The 6,000-nt window shown below is 33.2% G+C and overlaps 1 protein-coding gene across 1 annotated transcript in view; it reads left to right on the top strand.

The window, feature by feature from the left end:
* The first annotated feature begins 1,577 nt into the window (after nt 1-1,577).
* The window catches only part of LOC124354049, a 100,008-nt gene continuing 95,585 nt past the window's right edge, over nt 1,578-6,000 (top strand). Inside the window, exon 1 of the mRNA XM_046804217.1 lies at nt 1,578-1,836. The gene's annotated coding sequence lies outside the window, so the exon portion shown is untranslated. The remainder of the gene's footprint in view (nt 1,837-6,000) is intronic.

Raw genomic sequence — 6,000 nt, 5'->3', positions numbered from 1 at the left:
TGAAAATAATTATTCAAACTAGTAAATTTTAATTTTCTTAGTGATTATCGCAATTAAGTAATAAAACGTTCATGTTTAGTTCATATATTTTTGTTTATAATTTATTTTGGAAATACCTTGTTTTTTTTTAATTTGTAACAAAGGTAAATAAAATAGTTTTTAGTGTTAGCACGTGATTGGGCTTTAACAACAAAAATATCCCTGCAAGATTTAAATGTCAATTTAACAGTTTTGGGTGGAAGCAACATTTTGATTAATTGATATTTAAGTCAATATCTAAACACAAGTAAGTAGGGCCACTGATTACTTACTTAATTGACACTGGTAATTTACTTTATTCGTTAAAGTAGACGCCATCAGGTATACGAATAGTTCTATTTAATTTTCGTTATTTTATCTAATATTTGTTGTTTCTTATAGTCCAATAAAACTGAAATAAGTTACTGTGTATGACAGACATCTTGCAAATCACCCTAATAAAATTGTACATTAACACCTTCACTGCGATACTAGTGATGTACCGACTTTAGGACAACCGGAATAGTAGTCGTGTGTGCCCGCCGCAGACAATGTGATACTTCTCTAAGCTACAGAATACGTTGTTAATCATTAATTATAAATTTTTCAGATTAAATTCACTGTAACTGTTGCTTGTGGGTAAATATCTACACGTCGTTGTACATTTCAGTGGTAGATAGCTTTGGAAATAGCTAGATCCTCCTCCCTTACTTGCTGTCTAAAGGAGGATACACGGTGCCAGGCTTTATGCACAGAAGAATATTAGCGTTCTCTTGTTTACAATGTTGTTACAGACCGGTGTCGGGGCGCAGCGGTGTTGTGGGGTGACTGGGCATTGGAGCTGCTTAAAAATTGATATAAAACAGACACGGTTATTCGCGCACGGTAATGGAATGGATCTATATCTGCACCGCCTCGCTTCCAAGTTCTCCTATTTCAGGGTTGATCTCTGGGGTTTATATTTAAAATTCACAAAATGCTACAATAAAGTCCATGCAATATTTCAAAGGCATACTCTACAGCGATAGCATAACTTCGTGGCTCCAACAGAGATCCTTAAACGTTAAATATTTCGTGAGTTGTTTCTGTGATGGAGATATCTTCTACGGGGTACGACAATCATGTCAGTGTATTTGATACAAATAAATGGTGCCAGGAGTTCCTTGTACATGCGACATGACGTTGCGTTGGTCACTATCAGAGAGTCTTGGAAAGTGTTGGGACACCATTTGGATGTTGCGATTTCTGTTGCATATACTAATATAGACAAATATGTTGCATGTTGACTACGTACAAATTCATAACAACACAAACATGTAAATGTTAAAATTTAGTCAATTTTGTAAGAGGATAAAAGATATTTTCATGTCTAGCTTTAAAAAGCCTTCTTGTATTATCTGAAATGATCTCCTTTAACCACAAGTCCGTATCACTTTCTGCCTAACGCGAATTGAAGGCGTAGCTGAAAGCAGTGTTGATCAGCTGATTAAATTGATCAAATGGCGGGAGTAGAGTTCGGTGCCCCCTCCTCCCCCTTCCCACCTTCCCCTCTATCGAACAGCTGTTTACTTGTGCGACAGACGTTGCCAGTACTAGAGCTTCCTCTCTCTCAGTAATAACGTTTGTCTTGTCGTGACAGTATAGTTCGTGAATTTGTTGTGTTTTCTGTGTGTTAGGGTGAAGGATTGTGTTTCATTTGTGTTTATGTATAGTTTCTGTTCATCTAAGATGGTTTACGGGATATGCGGGTATATGTGTTTGTATTTGGTTCACGCTCGCACCTTGGGAGGATTGCTTTTGCAGAAAGTTTGAGTAACTGTAAGTATCAATTTCTTATAGCTTCCTCTGTATGCTACAGTTATCGCCCTTTAGATACTCGTGACATTTAAAATGCCCGACATAGAAATACGATATTTCAAAAACGAAATTTAGGACAATATCATCATCAGATATTCTTTGTTGATACTAGATTTCAATGTACATGCAAATTTGCATGTGGATGGCTTTTTAATTTTGAAGCTATAATTTAACCTGATCAATAAAATTCATAGCAAAGGGCTCACATATTGACACAATTTTATTTTTTTCACCTAGCCTAATTGTAAGATATTTTGGTTTGTATGGTATTTTTTTAACTCTATAGGTACTAAAGTAAGACTACAATCAAAGTCTTTAGAACTTTTATTATGAAGGCATTTTTTTAGATGCGATTCTAAATGAGTACAGGTCTTACCAATAGTGATGTAATGAAAGAAATTAGTAATTATTATTCAGCCGAATGTAGATTTTCTATTGGTTTCTTATATTTCCACCTATCTTAATTATATCATAGTGAATAGTAATGTACAAAAATTATAATTCTACTCATATATGCATAAATGTTTAGATTTCTAGTAAAATGTAAAGAAATAATTACAGCATAATATAAAACAGCACTTTGTATGTATAAGAATAAAGAGAATGAAATTTTATGTTTTAATAAGCATTTCACTGAAAATGCATTGTATACAATGGTTAAAAGCGTTTTTATACAGTTGGTGACGTATATGTACAAAAAAGAAATCCAAATAAAAAGTTGTCTATGAGAGAGAGACTTGTCAAATAATGCAATCCCATTAGCTTCCAGTGACAACGTTGTGATTTATTTTGAAAATGTGAAAAAATTAAGGAGATGTGCTTCAATGCTTGGATATACAATTAAACCACACTTCTATGACATGTTGTAAAAATTAGATTTATTTACAAATTGACATTTAGATTCTAAATTTTATCATAACTCGAGTTAAGACAACTCAGCTAAATCCCATGGAGTGACAAGCACCATCATTGAACTCAGTGTTCCTCATATAGAAAGAGGCTTCATGGGGAATTTCAATTTTATAAATCAGTTCTTTTTCGATATATCGTACGGACAGAAATAAAGTTTTTCTAGCCCCTGGAGTGATAATCTTTAGTTAACGCTCAGTTAATTGGCTAATTAATTGATTAGATCAGAAATAAAATGTAAGGATCTGATAGAAAAAGAGATCCTTTGAATGTTATTTCTGATTGAATTAACCACTTGCCTAGCTAGGATGGTATATTTAATAGTTAACAAAACTTACTAAAAGCTGTTTCTTAATACATTCCACCTGTAAAATCTGGCAAATCTTACGTCAGGATCGTCATCCTCAATTTTTTATTTCTACCTAAAGTAGCCTACTGAATAATTACGATTTCAATCCATGATACTTCTGTGGTTTTATTTCAACCACTGAAACGTTTCTTAAAGCGCCTCTGATTGGCATTTCACTTCCAAAATTCCATTTCTTGGGCAATAGGATTTCTTGAAGCGATGAGCCATCAAATCTTACGTCAGGATCGTCATCCTCAATTTTTTATTTCTACCTAAAGTAGCCTACTGAATAATTACGATTTCAATCCATGATACTTCTGTGGTTTTATTTCAACCACTGAAACGTTTCTTAAAGCGCCTCTGATTGGCATTTCACTTCCAAAATTCCATTTCTTGGGCAATAGGATTTCTTGAAGCGATGAGCCATCAAATCTTACGTCAGGATCGTCATCCTCAATTTTTTATTTCTACCTAAAGTAGCCTACTGAATATTTACGATTTCAATCCATGATACTTCTGTGGTTTTATTTCAACCACTGAAACGTTTCTTAAAGCGCCTCTGATTGGCATTTCACTTCCAAAATTCCATTTCTTGGGCAATAGGTTTTCTTGAAGCGATGAGCCATCAAATTTTGAGTTAAACCTAAAATCCAGGAAAGTTATATTGGACATTATCTAGTTACTCTTTGCTGAAGAGGGAGAATTTCTTTTAATATTAACAAACACATTATTCATGTCAATTCCATGTGTTTTTGACAAAAAAGTAGTGCATTTGAAATCTGCATCCTTCAGTGAATGCAGTGCTGATTTTCATTGCAATAATATATTAACGTTAAATTTTCAACTGAATGTTTGTTTAGTTGAGGTTAATTTCATAGCATCGTTTAAAATTCAAAAGTTTTTAAATATTTATTGAGACTGTTATAAAGGGATATGAAGAAGAAGATGTAATATATATTAGATGTAATATTTTGCTGTCTTTTTGTGGACAACAATCTCTGGTAAACTTTTGAACATTCAATGTTAGAATGAATATATCTGTTTTAAGTTTTTTAAAGGAATATCATAAATTAATATTAGTGTGGGTATCAATATGCGTTGTATACTGTATAGTTAATTTATTGTTATACTATTGAGAGCAAAATTGATTTCAGGTAACAAAATACATTTTCAAATGTATTTACTGCATATATACCAAAGGAAAATTATATTATTAACTATTGTATGTTTTAGAATTTTTGTCTAATTAGGTGTGTTTGGATGTTTAACGTATTCCTTTATAGAAACACGTTATATGTGGAATAGGGGTCTAAGAAGAGGTTGCCGCACGATCCGTATTTTATAACGACGCATAGCGCGCTCTAGCGGATATTATGCGCTCTGGGAAGTAAATCGACAAGGATCGAAATTTTCAATTTTGGCCTACTTTTGTTTAAAACCAACAGTAATGATATGTTTAAAATAACTGAACTTTTGGCCATTTCAAACGATTTTTCTTTTAATTGTTGGGCATGTTTCTGCAATACTAACATTGATGCTCAACAACGAATGTACCGTAGAAATCAGTCAAAGTGAACTTTTTCGGAAAGAGTTTACTTCTGCCCGGATTAACGTATACATTCATATCAAAGAAATATTGATTGGCCATCATTTCATGAATTGAAATAATACCATAACGTAACACTACTGTTTTGTGTATTATTAATGTGCATCAAAACATGTACAATAAAATTATTGAAGTGCTCATGAGAAACATGAAATACAATTTTCTTAGCAGCGTAATTTTCTGAAATACGTAAGCACGGGTCCACAATACTAAGCAAAAAAGAATACTCCAACAACCACAAGAAATAATTTATGTATAATGGCTGAAGAGCTTAATACCTGAGATTTAAAGTGCACTCGACAAAGAGGACATAGTATAACATCACACTAAGACATTCATGTATTTTTTTGTAGAAATTTTTGAAGTAGAATACATATATTTTCTACTGGCCGTTACGTAAAACCTGCTATCACTTAACACAAATTGTGTGTGCGTTTATTAATGATATTATAATCTTGTTGCTTAATAATCTTGTGCTATAAGTACAATATTATAAGTACAATGTTAGATCAATACGGAAGAAGCCCAAAAGTGTGTACGAGTAATTCTCTCAATATCGCATTTCGAGGTGTACGTAAATATTTGTAGATCGGCTGAAAATGATGAAGACTCCCTGTCACTTGCTTATCTCTTTATCAATCTACTTTCTCCTATCCTCCACAAATAGCGTGGGGAAATCACTTGTTATTTCAAAACTTTTAGAGGCGAACATTGTGTACCGGAGGAGTTGTCTTCCATTTATACTAATTTTTTATTATTACAAAGGTTTTACGTGACAGAAATTGATTTGACAATATTATGGGCCAAATTCCCATGTCAAAACCTTACACAACGGTTAAAATCCCACCTTTGGGAAAGGCCCAATTATCGAATGTTCTGCTTACAGCCCGATACCATCATTACCGAGACAAATATTCATTAAAACACTGTTTTATCTTTTAACTTGTTTCATCTTCAATCACAATAAGCAGCAACAATTTTAGCATCGCCAAAAACCTGTTTTTTCCTAAGTGACCTTCAAAATGTGTTTTACAACCGTAACATATCTTAAAATGGTTGTATTTCTGTGAGACATAATAGAAGAAACAAAAGGCCGAAAAATATTTTTTATTTTTAGAACAGTGAAGATCGAGATCGAGATGTTAAGATCGATTTCCAAATTAGTGGTAATCCAGGAGTCACTGTTGATCTGCAAACAACACATCGAGGATATATTACCAGGCAGATCGGCTTGATCAGGCCACCGAGAGTTAATAGCTCT

Source organism: Homalodisca vitripennis, chromosome 2 (assembly GCF_021130785.1).
Source record: "Homalodisca vitripennis isolate AUS2020 chromosome 2, UT_GWSS_2.1, whole genome shotgun sequence".
NCBI lineage: Eukaryota > Metazoa > Arthropoda > Insecta > Hemiptera > Cicadellidae > Homalodisca > Homalodisca vitripennis.
The sequence above is the reverse complement of the archived record's forward strand: the minus strand, read 5'-3'. Positions and strand labels throughout refer to the sequence as shown.